The 14,720-nt window shown below is 47.1% G+C and overlaps 1 protein-coding gene across 1 annotated transcript in view; it reads right to left on the bottom strand.

Moving 5' to 3' along the window:
• Nucleotides 1-10,304, bottom strand: part of PLXNA2 (plexin A2) — a 330,148-nt gene extending 319,844 nt beyond the window's left edge. The window contains exon 1 of the mRNA XM_036756742.1: nucleotides 9,515-10,304. The gene's annotated coding sequence lies outside the window, so the exon portion shown is untranslated. The remainder of the gene's footprint in view (nucleotides 1-9,514) is intronic.
• Nucleotides 10,305-14,720: the final 4,416 nt, after the last annotated feature.

A 14,720-nucleotide genomic window follows, 5' to 3' on the forward strand; every position in this document is an offset into this window, starting at 1 on the left:
TGTGTCTTATTTCAAGGATGTTGGGTTATTTCCTCCCCACTCTTCCCCCAAATAGGACCAGAAGCCAAATTGTGTGTGTGGGAGGACTGATAAATCTTTGGGAAAGGTGTGAGGGGTGGTAAGTGTGGCAGGAGGTCTTTTGTTCTGGAGGTGTTAAGATCCCCATCCTGTGATCCCAGGTGCCTGTTATTGAGTTGATCTGTTCTCTCCTCAACCCTCCTGGCCCCCTGCTTCCCCCACCTCCCCCAGCCCCCATACACATATTTCCACCACTAGTGTGTGACTCTGAGGCCCAATTCACTCACACCAAGGTAAAGTGCTCAAAGTAATTTGGCTACTAGCAAACCACCTGGGGCTACCAATTCCAAACCCTACAGAAGAAAATGGCAAAGATAGGCAAAGAGATGTGAAAGGAGAAAACTTAGAATTTCTGATGAGAAGAAGTGGGTTCAATTCTTGACTACTATGTTACCTATGTCATGTCATTTCTTGGGATTCTGATTCCTCTCTTGTAATCAAAGGTGTTGGATCACAGGATTTCTTAGGTCTCTTCCAGCCCCATTAAAAAAATGAACAACTAATATTAATATATTACCTTAAGCTTTGCAAGGCACTATCTCATGTGATCCTCACAAGAAACCTGTGAGGTAGATGCTGCCGTTGTCCTCATTTTACAGACGAGGAAACTGAGGCAAACAGAGGCTAAGTGACTTTCTCAGGGACATATAACTAGTAAGAATTTTGTCTCAGAAGACAGGTTTTGAATCCAGGTTGTCCTAACTCTGAGTCTAGCGGTACACTGTACCATTCAACTCTAAATTCCATGATTCTAAGAGGAATTTTCTGTCTGTCTATCTATCTATCCACCTGTCTATTTGTCTGTCTATCTATCTATCATATCTCTTTATCTCTGTCTGTACCTATCTATTTGTTTGTCTGCCTGTCAGTCTGCCTTTCTGACCTGTAGGGTCCTGAAATCATATAAAAAATAAAAGGGTGCTTTAGGCCCAGGGTCTCCTCCAGAGAAATGACATCCTTCACACGCAGACAACAGTCCCTATTCCTTTCAGGTGTCTTTCATCCCCCAGCTGTTAGAATGGGAGGCATGGGGAGCCATCAGGAGGTAGGAGGTCACAGGTCAACTTAATATTTACCCAACCCAGCCTTTCACTTTTAGGAATCAGGAAACTGCCTCAAAGTGGCAGCATCCCCTCACATAGCTCCTGTCTGCCCCACTGGTCATCATCTTTTAACATGGCATTAGTCACTGAGTCAGTCAGTGAACAAGCATTTATTGAGCGCTTACTACGAGTTTGGAGACAAAGAAAGGGGATGACAGTCTGCTCAGACATCCTCTCTCTCCTCCCCTCCCCTCCCTCCAAGGTAGGGAGCCATCTGCCTTGCCCCACTCCTTCCTTGCTGGCTGACCCTGAGAAGTCACATGGCTTTTCCCCAGGCAAACAACAGTTCCTTCGGTCTCCTGGAAATTTTGAGTCCTCTGAGTTTCTGAGCTTAGGGTCAGATGGCTTGGAATAGTCTGGCTTTCTGACTCCCACTACTTTGAGATTCCAAGGAGTGCTTAGGATTTCAGAGCAGGAAGAAAACTTAGATTCCATTTTTAGTCCAGTTTCCCCATCTTACAGATGAGGAAGCCAAGAGCCCGAAAGGTGGAATCAGTGGCCCAAGGTCATGTAGCTCAGAAGTGGCATAACAGGAGAGAGCACCATTTTCTGGATCCCCAGCCTAGCTATCTTTCTAGAAGCCTCCAGTCCTGTTAACCCCTCAGGCCCAGCCAATCCTGAAGCACAGAATCCTAGAATCGTAGAGACAGACCATGAACACAATTGAGAAATCCCCTCTGCGACATCTCTGAGAGCTCATAGAGCACATAGACTATAGATACTGAGCTGAGAAATCATCTATTCTAATCTCTTCATTTTACAGATGAGGAAATTTGGGCTTAGAGACTTGTCCAAGGTCACACTGAGAGAAAGAGGAAAAGCCAGGATTTCAACCTGCTGGTCAGCCTGTCTCTGTTGGAACACTTCCAGCAAAAAGGAATTCACAGTTTTACATAGCTAACAATCTCACAGAAGGATAGTTTTAATTGTTACAACGCTCTTCATTAGAAGGAGTAGGAATCTGAATCCCATCACTTCTACCCACCAGTCTTTGTTCTGCTTCCTGGAGCAATGTAGATGAGGTCAAATCTCTCTTGGACATAAAGCAATGCCTTCTCAACATTAGATGTAGAAACCCTGGCCTGGGTGTCCGATCTTTCCTAATGGCAAAGGATCAGGATTCTGTGGAGAAGCACCTGTCTCCCATCTCACACTTTTTTGTATTAGTAAAAAAATAACACGGAAGAGTCCAGTCCCTGCCCTCACTGAGTTTCCTATCCAGTTCAGTTTAGCCCTGGCTCAAATGAGTTGATTGTAATAATAAACAGTTGTATACATCCAGCCTGGCAATCTAGTGGATCCAGTACCTCAAATAGCAGACAGAAATGATATTTAAGTAGCATCAAAAGGTTTGCAAAGTGCTTTCCATGCATTATCTTACTTGACTATTACAACTGGGTGAGGCTGGCATTACCAGTATTATCTCCATTTTAAAGATGAGAAAACTGAGGCTCAGTGACTTATACATGGTTTCAGTTAGAACTGGAGTTGAGATTTGATCTCTAGTCAATACTCCAACTACTACATCATTATCCCTCAATGTTCTCCTGGTCCCTCTGATCCCCACCCCCCCACCTCCAAATGGTAGTAAGAGTATAAGTTAGAAGGGAAGGAACTAGGGATCCTCTGATGGGGCTCTCTTGGATCTGGCTATAATAACATCCCTTGAACTGAACCTCTGGAACAAGGTTGCTATCAAGGGCACTCGACATCCTTGGAAATTCCAGGATTAAATTGTCCCTCTCTCTCAGCCAGTCTCTTATGTGTACTTGTTGTTCAGTCATTTCATTTGTGTCCGACTCTTTGTGACTCCATTTGTGGTTTTCTAGGCAGAGATACTGCCATTTCCTTCTCCAGCTCATTTTACAGGTGAGGAAACTGAGGCATACAAGGTTAAGTGACTTGCCTAGGGTCACACAGCTAGTGTCTGAGGTTGGATTTGAACTCAGGTCTTCCTAATTCCAGGTCCAGTTCTTTATCCACTTCGACACCTAGCTGCCCCTTATGTGTGCAGTCTCCCCTATCAGAGCATAAGTTTCTTCAGGGCAGGCTTTGTTTTTGTATTTGTAACTTCAAAGCTTAGCACATAGTATATGCTTAGCAGATGCTTTTTCCATTCATTCGTTCATTCATTCATTCATTCATTCAATTCGTGTTTGTGCTAGGGCACTGAGATAGCATTAGAATAGAGGGAACACTGTCAGGGACATTTTCTCTAGTCCCTGCTCTCTTCCTAACCTCTGTTCTCCTTTTTCCTTCCTCAGAGACAGGCTAAACTTTGGAAGGGTGATTCCGTAGTCTTTTTTTTCTTAAATCTCCCATCTTGAAAGTCATTTTAACTGTAGAAAAGCAGGATTAAACTTTCATAACATGATACATATATCTTGCTTTTCTTCTTTCTCCGCACCCCCCCCTCCCAGGTTAAATTTGAGCCAAAGGAAAGCCAAGATTTGGTATCAGGGGATAAGATCTGATGTTAAGAGAGGCTTCCCTCCGGTCCTTTCCCCACCCCTTTGCTTTTTGCCTTCTCCTCTCCACCCCCTACTTCAATGCTTTTCCAACGTCCCCATTAGACAGTCATTAACTCCTCAGGTGAGGAAAGACACTGGACTCTGCTCTCTCTCAATATTGTGCCCCAACTGAAATGTAAGGGTGGATTATAACTCAGAGGAACGCTCCCACTGAGAGCACAAAGCAGAAGATTAGATCCGTGATACATCTTTGACATATGTTCTGTTATTGCAAGGACCATTTCTCTCCCCCTTTTAAGTCCCTTTAGGATCAATTTTACCACCTGAGAGTGTTTGGCAATCTGCATTTAGGGAGCTGCAAGAATCTTTTAAATGCAGAAACCAGAAAGCACGTGGGGGAGGGATCAAGAACCTCTTCCAGATAAAGGCACACTCCCTTCACCCAGTGGGCCAGCATGTCAGGATGCCGACAAACTTGCATGCCTAGGGCACCCCTCCTGGGCAGTCCCCACCTTTTCTTCCTGCCTCCTACTCCCCCCCAACCCCTTCCTCTAGGCACAGTCCTATTTAAGGTTAGCAGTCGCCTTTTCAATTTCCCCTTCAGCCAGACGGGGACCCTGGGGTCTTGCTGACAACACAACATAGCCACTTGTGGTCTCGGTGCAGTGACAGCTGGGTTTTTCCCATTTTTCTCATTTTTTTCTCTCTCCAAATGCACAAAAGCTACTGTTTACAAGTCAGCCTTATCTGCACGAGGCCCCCTCTAGTGGCCGTAACGTGGTACTTCCATTCCCCATTTAATTCTCCGAGCCTCCGCAAGGGACTTTCCTACAGAACCCAGAGGCCCTTTCCATTCCCAGTTTTTACTAACCTGGCTCTTTCCTGTTCTTATTCTTTTCCTTTCTTTAATTCTCCTCCACCCCCACCCCCGCCCCCACTGTGGCTGTGCAGTGACAGCTGGGTCCATGCCCTATTTCTGTCTCTCTGGCTATATTTTGATCTTATTTTGTTCCTGTCTTCTTCCTTTATATCTGTCTCTCCATCTCTGCCTCCTCATGTCTCATGTTTTTGCCTTTCTTTGTATCTCCAGTGCTTAGCTCAAGGACTGACATATAGTACATGCTAAATATATTTTAGCTGACTGACCAGTCCCTGCTTCTGTAGGTGTCTCAGCCTGGCTCTGTCCATTTCCTGATCTCTCCGGCATCATACTTCAAGTCTCCATACTTTCTGAAAGAACTTTGGACAGTGATGCACTCAAATGTCTCATACCCAGAATGGTCAAAACAACATTCAGTTGACAATATCCAGAGTTGGAGGCACAAGGACAGTCAAACTTCTTTATAGAAATTTGGAATTTGGGCTGTAATTTACCCTTCTGCAAACTTTGACCAAGGATAGGTTTTATGTGACCTGGGGATTGGGACACCTGCTTCAGAGCCCTGAAGGGAACAAGCCCTCTGTCCTCAGTCCATTCTCCCCCACTGCTTTGTGACAACTCTCAGATGTGCCCTCCCATTCAAACAACTGGCAGGCCTGGGTGAAGGGACAGCTGGTAGGGGGTGAAAAGAGTTTGTGCATGTGGGGAGGGGGAGCAAAAAAGTGGAGCTTGTCGGGGGGGGGGGGGGTTGAAGAGGAAGAAAAGGGAGAACATGAAGTGTCTGTGGTGGCAGGGGGCTGGTGGAACACCTGCTAGTCGTTTGGGTTTCCAGGCGATATCCTTTCACTGGGACAGCACATATCAGCTAAGGCAGGGCAGGAGGGTTAATGGTTAACTGACTGGGGAAGCAAAGAATTTTTCTCCTTGCCTGCCGTCACTGCCTTTTCTTTTAGCTCCCTGGACTACCCTCCTCTACCCACTCCCCATACTCTCTTTACTCCCTACCAACTCCCAAAGACAAAGAACTTTCTCCCTTCCAATTCTGCCCTAGAAAATCAGATGATAGAGTATGCCTCTAGATAGAAAACCTCCATATGTCTAAATGCCAAGGCATGGGAAGCAGAAGAGACTGAGCAGAGAGATGTGGAAATAGGGAGCCTTTTTCTCCTTCACCCTCTGGAGACTATGTGGGGACAAAAGGTCCAAATCCCCCCACCCCCATCCCTTTGACTTCTCCCCCTTCCCCATTTACAATACTTTTCTCTTTGTCCTATCTGGAAACCCTGGGATTAGCAAATCTGGGTGGAGGTGACCAACTTTAAAAATGACCAAAAAAAAAAAAGGAACCCCCAACCCACATTTCCTCTAATTAGGCATGAAATCTTTGTAACTAAGTGAAAAACTGTTTCCCTTGAGGGATTTTAGTCCATTCATCACTGTTTGAATTGAGCGTATAGGGGGTGGGGGAGAGGCGGGTTTAGAAAATTCAAATCTAATGAATTAATAACTGAATATCCCTGAGGAGGGGGAGGTTCAGGGAAGGGTGGTGTGTGGAGAGGCTGAGCTATAAAACACCAGCACCTCGAAGCCTTGGTTTCCACCACTTTCCCCAATGGATGGTCCTGAATTATTTCTTGTTAACAGACTGTAACATAATGCTCCAGTCTCTTTATGATTGGTGTGTGTGTGTGTGTGTGTGTGTGTGTGTGTGCATGGGGGGGGTGGGTTGGCCCTGTTTCTCCATTCGTTGGGATGGACAGAAGTACATTGTGCCTCAGTCTGTGTGTGTGGAGACAGCTGTATGTGGCAATGCACGCAGACAGCTGTGTGTGTGTGTGTGTGTGTGTGTGTGTGTGTGTGTAGCAATGCCTCTTCAGAGACAGAGCTGGGGGACCCCCTTGCCGTATCCCACGTCAGGGAGGCATCTGTGGGAGAGGGAGCAGGACAGACAATATAACAAACCTAAACACAGTGACAAGCCCGGCTCCATCAATATTTCATACTACCTGAATCGGTGCGCTTAGACCGCTGCCAGCTGCTGCTGCCGTGTATATTTAACCGTGTCACTGGCTTCCCCTCCTGCTTGTGTGTTTTCTTGCAACATGCCCATGAAATAAAGATTAGCTGAATAATCAGACGTGTTTGTAAATGGGAAATGGGCCTGGCCAGGAAGTGGTTGTTCCCTGAGGTAGGCTCGTTTTCCCTTCATGCTATCTTTTTAAGGGTGCTATAAGCAGATGCCAGGGAAGGGTGAACTTTCACATTCTCCAAACCCTGGTGCCAGGTGGTTGGGAGAGACAGAGAGAGAGAGAGAGAGAGAGAGAGAGAACGAACTCTGGACCTTTGGAGATGGGGTAGGGTGTACCCTAGTCAAGGTAGGAAGGAGGGAGGGAAGAATGAAGATTCCTTTAACTACAGGCTCCTTAGTCACCAGAGAGGTTTGGGATTGGAATAAGACAATCTGCCAGCCAGCCAGTTGTTCAGTCTCCTTTGCCCCTATTCAGGTCCTCAGCCTTCAGACACACAAGTCAAGGCAAAGGTCAGGAGAGCGCCTCTGGGCTAGTCCTCTGGTCCTCCAAGCCTTAGAAGCCATGAAGCTCAGGTACTTCTCTGCTGTAGCTGCTGCCCCTCGGCATCCCCACTGCAAATTGCTCCAAATGTCATTTCCATTTAGCTGCTTTGCAGGCCAATTTGCCCCATCCTAATGCAATTTGCTGAGGCCCATGCGGGAGCTGAGAGGGCAGCGGGAATCACCTTCTCTCTCATCAAATCCCTGGTGGGGATCAGCTGTAGGCCAGGGCTAGTTTTCCCAGTAATGGCTTGTAGGTGGCAAGTTCAAGACTGGAGAGGGGGTCGGGTGATTGGGGGGGGGATAAGAAGCACACAGAGAAACACTGTTTTGCCTCATCCTGTTCCCCTGCTTCCTGTGCAGCATCCACCTGATTCTTTCTTCCTCCTACTCTACCTCCCCTACATCCAGGCCATTGGGGAGACACTATACTTGTATCAAATGGAGCCTTGGGGATAATGAAAAGTCCAGGGAGGCAGACATCTGCTCACCTGGAGGCTGGAGAGGGGAGGGTTGGGATAGCTAATGGAATCAAATTTCCCAAGCCAAGGCTATAACATCTAGTTGCTGGATCTGCTCTAGCAAAGGCCCTGGAGTCCTTAGCCAACTCAGAAAGGAGGCTGAAACTGCCTAACCCCAGGAGGAGGTTGATAAAGAAGTGATCCTGGCATTGTATTTCAAAGAATGATGGTGTGTGGGGCTCCCTCACCAAAGGAGGGCTCCACTCCCATTCCAGTCTCCCATCCCTGCCAGTAGCCTTGGCGGTCTAACTTTCTGAGACAGTCCCAGTTCACTAGACTCTTAAGAAGTCATGCATCTAGTAACGCTGCAGGTCTTTCTTCCATAGTGAGTCTCCAAGCCACTGCTTCTAGCCTCAGTCAGAAACTCTCAAACTCGGACCTCCATCCTCTCCCTTATGTATAATAGGAGCACCTTCATATCTCTACATGCTCTACACCATCACTTTCTAGGTATTATATCAGGACTGACGATGTCCATATGAGACCCTGTCATACACAGGGTCCTTTGACAATCTGAATGAGCCCCAGTAAATGAGCCTCATTTTCTAGAACTATATACTAGAAGCCCCAGTCCTGTATTGAACTTCAATGTTATCTTCTCATGGAAACGCAGCCTCCTCCCAAGGAGTCTGGGTCTCAGCAGAGGGCCAATTAGGGAAAGGGGAGACAACACAGCTCTCAGACCAAGAGGTTGAAGTTTCCTGGGGAGCAACAGATTTTGAGGAACATCTTCCACCTAGACCAACCTCCAAATTAGGAGCAGATGGCATCAGTAGTGCCTTAGGATAAAGGAAAGGAAGAGTTCCTAGGCCTGGTTCTTGGGCTGTGTGAGGAGAGAAGGTAGGCATTGGCCAGAATTTTTTGTTTAAACTGAGGAAAGCTCACAAAGTGTCCCCTACAACCCTGGGCAAAATCTCAGCCCAGCCCATCACCCTTCCCACCACATATAGACACACACACGCACACACACGCGCACACACACACAGTCTCCTACCTCCAGACCACTCCAACACTGGTGAAGCTCTTCAGGAGAATATTGCTCTTATAAGACACTAGCCAGACACTGACCCCTAATAAGTGCTTTGGGATCTCTCCTGGAGCCACACCAGAACTGCATGTAGGGTCGGCTGTTCAGCTTCAAGATCCAAGTCCTCTGATGTTCCGGAGCAGTGCTACTGGGGACCGGGAAGCCTATTACTAGGAAAAACTCCCAAAGAATCCGTGCAAATTTTGCTCCCTCCCAGCTGTTTCTTAATCAAGCCAGGGAGGCCCGTTTTTGACTGGGTGTCAGGACGTTTTCCTCTTCCGAGTCCTAGCCTTTACCTGAGCCTCGGATTTTCAAGGAACTGATACGGAATGCAAACCTTGGGAACTGCAAACCTGGGCGCCCCCGACTGCCTCCAGTCACCTCCCCCCCATCCCCCCACGGATGGAGACAGCCGGTCGTCCTGCCTTGCGAGCACGAACACACATACATACACGAACACGCAAGCACACACACACGCACACACACACACACACACACACACACATGCATGCCAGCACCAGGAAAGTGGCCCGGCATTCTCCAAGGCACGGAGCTTGGGGGTGGGAAGGGAGAGAGGAAAGGCATGGGGGCGGGGTGGGCAGAGCCAAATGGAGCCGCGAACTCTCTCCTCCTTCCCTAGGCAGCTGCCCTCCTCTCCCGTCTCTTCCTCCCTCTCCGTAGGATCTCAACGCCCCAAAGGTGAAGGAGTGTGTGTGTGTGTGTGTGTGTGTGTGTGTGTGTGTGTGTGTGTGTGTGGCGGGGGGAGTCCTTTAGCAGAGGGGGCCAACGGTTTGGGGAAAGGAGAGGGCGAGACAGACGCTGCCCGCTCGGCGAGCCCGGCAGGAGTCAGTCCCTCGCTGCTTACCCAGCCTGCCGATGTCTGTCTGTCCGGCTGCCCGCTCGCCTTGGCCCCCCGGGGGCTGCGTGGAGCCTCGCTCCCTGCCCCCAGCTCGGATTCACGGAGACGAAAACATCCACATGGAGCCCAAATTCATTAAAATCCACGTCAAGCCGCCAGCCACTTATCTGTATTCCTCAAGTCGCCCCGCCGCCGGTCTCCGATCAGCGCCTTCCTCCAGTCATTCAGGGCTCCCCAACCCCCGAAGCCGGAGCTCGGCTGCCTCGATTTTGGGGAGGGGGCTCCCAGAGGGGTGTGTATGTGAGCGCGCTGGGGTAGGTGGCAATTTCTTTTCTTCGGAATGAGCCAAGCACTGCCTGTCTTCCGATTTTTTCCACCGCGACTTTCCGGGCTCCCTCTGACATCAGCAATCCCGGCGCTTCCTTCCCTTATTTCTCTTCTACTCTTTCACGGTTCTATTTCCTCCGGGAATCTGTTTCACACACACACACACACACGTGTGTGTGTGTACGTGTGTGTGTGTGTGCGTGTATGTGTGTGCGTGCGCGTGTTGTCTCCGTGTTTGTATCTCTCTCTCTTTTTTAGCTCTTCCTCTCCTCCCAGTCTCTCTCTCGTTTTCCCTTTCGCTCACTCGCTCGCTCGCAGAACCAGCTGAAAAATTCCCAGGAACTGCGCTCAGCCCTAGCTCCTGCTCCAGTCTGGCACTGACGGCTCATCGCCCGGCAGCTACAGCAGCCGCGGCGGCAGAGCCTACTGAGCCTGCCCCTCTCTCTATATTACCATGCAGCTCATTATCATAGAGGCCGGGCGGCATTAACTCTCTCCCTGCCAGTGGCACCAGGGCTGGGGGCTGGCACCATCCGCTGAATCTATGCGTCTCATCTCGCCCTCTCTGCCTCTCCCCTTTTTCTCCCCCTCCCCTCCCCACTGCCTGGCGCGCTTTTCCTGGATTTCCTCCCCTGGCATCTGTCCACAAAGGGAAAAGTCCTGTTTGGCATAGGCAAGGCTGCCTGGCTGCCAGTCAGGGCTGGACCTAACCGGCCACCTTAAGCGTTCCGAGGGGGCAGCGGAAACCTTGGCCGGGACTGGATGATTCAGGGTCAAGGCTTCGAGATCCAGGCTGCCAGAGCTGCCGGGGCTCGGGCTAGCGAGGCGGCAGGACAGGGTGGGCTCAGAGGGTCACTCTCCACCACATGCCCCTGGTGTCTGGCATTCCATCCCCTTCTCATCCTCCTGTCTGCCTGGTAGGGACAGTAGCGGGGGTGTAATTTTTTCCCCCAGAAGCCAAATGGGAATTTTATCTTCCCATAAAGGCAACATACACGGGCAAATAAGTGTGGTTTCCGCGGTATTAAAAATAAGTCATTAGTATTTTTAAAATGCAAAAACCTTTCCTGTTTTGTATGTAGAGCCTTCAGCCGGGGTTCAGGGTAGAGAGATTGAGAGACAGCAGCCAAGTTTTTCAGGGCATGTAGAATTAGCTCTTAGAATTCAGACTTGGGTTTCTGGGGTAGGGGGGGAGGTGGGGAGGACAGAGGCACCTACTCGACCGCCCTTTGGTGAGCGGTTCTGAAGCCTGATGTTAACGGAATTTAGAGCTGGAAGGGGTCGTTTAGTCTAATCGCTTCATTTTACAAATGAGGAAACTGAGTCCTAGAGGGGTAAAGCGACTTACCCAAGGTCACACAGGTAATAACTAACAGAAACAAAATTTGGACTCAGTTCTTGGTGCACAAAATAAAGTGTTCTTTCTTAGGACTCCACCCGTCCAGTTTCCCAGCACCAGTGGGATCCCCCATCTCTACCATCAGACTCAGTCAGATACAAGCCTCTCCACCAGATAGCAGGTTCTGCTGTTAAAAAACAAAACAAAACACTGATATACTCTCTCTCTCTCTCTCCCCCACTCCGCTTCCCTTGCCCCGTCTAGAGAAGCGTGGTTGGAGTGCTCCTTCTCCTAACCCTTGTGTTGAATGACCTTCACCTCCTCTCTCCTTCCTTCCCTTAGAACGCCAGGGTCGGATTTAGCTTTTTGAGATTAGCCCCTGGCTGGGCTTTTGTTTCCTCCCAGACCCTTAGACAAGGTGGGATTCCTAATGAATAATAGTCTTGTCTTCACTTTCCAGCACGTAAACGTTGAGTCACTATTCTTTATTTTCTTTGCTATCAGGGCTTGTTTACCTTTATTCAGTTTATTTGGCCCACAGAGTTTGCATTTCAAAGAGAATCCTCTACTCTGGCATTCTCTAGAAGACTTTCCAAGCAAGTCTAGAGCCTTTAAAACTACTGACTACCTGGATACTGGTGTCCCCGTTATCTTTAGACCTCCCGACAAACAAAGGTGGTCTGGAAGGTTTCCCGAAAGCAGGCGGGCTCTAATGCCCTATCTCAGAGCTCCAGCCCAAAACAGTTTCACCTATATTGTCAAGGTTTCTGAAAAGCGCTCTCTCCTGCCCTCTAGTGGCTTTAGTTTCCATTGATGTAAATGAGGAAGAAAAAAAAAGCTCGCAGAGTAGAATCCCTGTATCGGAGAGCAGCAAGGAACCTTGAAGTCACTGTCTTTATTTTTGTGGTTCGGTCGTGCGGACGTGTCCAACTCTTCGTGATCCCGTGGACCACATCGCGCCACATCCTTCTATCCTCCAGCACCTTTTGTCAGAACTCTCCACTATGACGTGTCCTGGGTAACCCCGAACTGCATAGCTCATAGTTTCATTGAGTTAATCAAGCCTCTGGCCGTGACAAGGCGGTGATCCAGACAGGGCATCATCATCATAGCTCTCACTTATATTGTTGTTGTAGGGTACATAAAAATCATATATTACTCTAACTTCTGGAGAGGTTGTGTCAATCAATTCTCTTACGGATCCACTCATTATCCTTATCATTTTCCATATCAAAATATCCTACCTAGGCTGTCACTCCCCCTATATTTGTTATTTACTCTTGGAATGGAAGCTCCTTGCAGGAATAGACAGGTTTTATCAGATTGTGTTGGTCACATAGTAATCACTTAATGATATTCATTCATTCCTTCATTGAGTCTAGTCCATCTAGCTATGACATTCTATGATCATCCTATCTATATTATCTGGCATTGGAAATATGTGTACTTTTTAAAAAATTATATTCAAAAGTTGTGTCCTGCTCCCCACATTTTTGTGCCCTAGGTAAAGCTGCCCATCTTGGCCACCTTCTACTACTCTCTGGCCACCACTCTCCAGTGTATGTTATTTCTGTTAGAACCTAAGCTCCTTGAGGGCAGGGACTGTGCTTTTCCGTCCCCAACTTTTAACGTAGTGTTTGGCACACAGTAACTGTTTAATAAAATGTATTTTCATTCATCCATTTGCATTCATTCATCCATCCATCCATTCATTCACTTATCCATTCACCCGTCCATTCATCTTGTCTATTCCTTATCTTTGCAGTTCTGACCTGAGTAATATGATAAGCTTGCTGTGTGACCAGGGACAATCTGCTTCTTTTTCCTGTAACTGAGTTTCACTATATCTAAAAACATCATAAATACAATCTTTTCAATCTTCCACCAACCAACTTTGGATTGCAATCCCCTAATGAGTCATTAGAAGCTTCAAGGACCCAGATGATTCCTCTTCCCTTTTCTGTAAATTTGGAAATTTGAAAAGGAGACAATCCATTTTGCATTAGAAAGGTTAGTCCACCTAGCTTCACATCCAGGCACCAAGACCTGAGGACTCAAGATTTGGGGAGCTCCAAAGGTTAGTGTAACATAACAAAAAGGAAAATACCCCAGAGATCAAGTTGAATTTGGTAGAAAGTACTCTTATCTCAGAGTTGGGAGTCCGGCTCCTTAGTCCTCACTCTACAGCCTGTGAAACTTATCCTCTGTATGCCTCAGTTTCTCTATAGGTACTTAGCAGTTTTCTTCAAAGGATTGTTGCAAGGATAAAATTATATGATAAATGTGAAAGAGCTCTTAAAAATGAAAGGTCATTGAAATGAAAGGATTCAATACTATTAACCACAATAACAATAGTATCTTTACTGCTCATCAGCATTATCTAATATTGATGGATTATAAAAGTAGTTGGGACTTGACAAAAGCTATAAACAGTTCTAAGGCTAAGGACTCCTTCCCCCTCCACTTCCCCACGATGAAGAAAGAAGGTTTTAAAATAGAGGAAAATAAAGCCTTTCCATGCTGAAAAACTGCTGCATATAATAAGTATTTTGGATTTATATATAATTTAATTTTTAATATTTTAGAGGAAAAAAATTAAATGCTTTTCATGGAATCTTGGTTCCCATTGCATTGGATCTTTGTGTAATACAGTTGGGGAATCTTAGATTACAGAAGAGCACTCAGTTTGGAATCAAATGACCTAAGTCTGAATCCACAGGCCTGCCTCTTATTGGCTGGATGCCATAGTTAGACAGGTCATTTTACCTTTCTGCATCTATTTCTCCTTCTGTAAGATGGGGGTACTAATACTCGTACCATAACCCTCACAGGGTTTTTGGGTGTATCAAATGAATTCATGTCTGACTTCAGAACCTCATCCCAAGCTGCTTTCTCAACCTTATTATATGTTATTCTCGTCCATGCATTATATAGTCCAGCTAAAGTGGCCTTTGTGCCATTTGTCACACATGATATTTCATCTCCCATTACTATATCTTTGCACAGACTGTGCCCTATGCTAAGGCATGCCCTTTTTTCCTCCACCTCCACCTCCACTTCTTAGTGTCCCTGGTTTCTTCCAAAGCCCAGTTTTGAGCCTCCACTCCAGTGACTTCCCTCCTCCCACCCCCAAATTATAGAATCCCAGAATTTCAGAGTTGGAAGTGAATTTACTAGCTTAGTCCAACCCATACATGCCAGGAATCCCCACTATAATTTAACCTGGCAAGTGGTTGTTCATCCTTTGGTTGAAGACCTCCAAGAAGCATCTACCACTTCTCTAGGCATCTTATTCCACTAAAGGATATCCCTAATTGTTAGAAGCTTTTCCTGACATCAAATGCTAATTTGACTCTTTGAAATTTCTACCCTTTGCTCTTGTTTCTGCCCTCTGGGGCCATATAGAATAAGCCCATTTTCATTTCCCCATTATAATCTTTTAAATGCTTGAAGGCAGCAATCGTGTTTCCCCTGGATCTTCTCTTCTCCAGTTTAAACATGCCCAGTTCCTTCAACTTCCCCTCAAGTATCATCAATTCAATATCA

Source organism: Trichosurus vulpecula, chromosome 4 (assembly GCF_011100635.1).
Source record: "Trichosurus vulpecula isolate mTriVul1 chromosome 4, mTriVul1.pri, whole genome shotgun sequence".
In the NCBI taxonomy this organism is placed as follows: Eukaryota; Metazoa; Chordata; class Mammalia; order Diprotodontia; family Phalangeridae; genus Trichosurus; species Trichosurus vulpecula.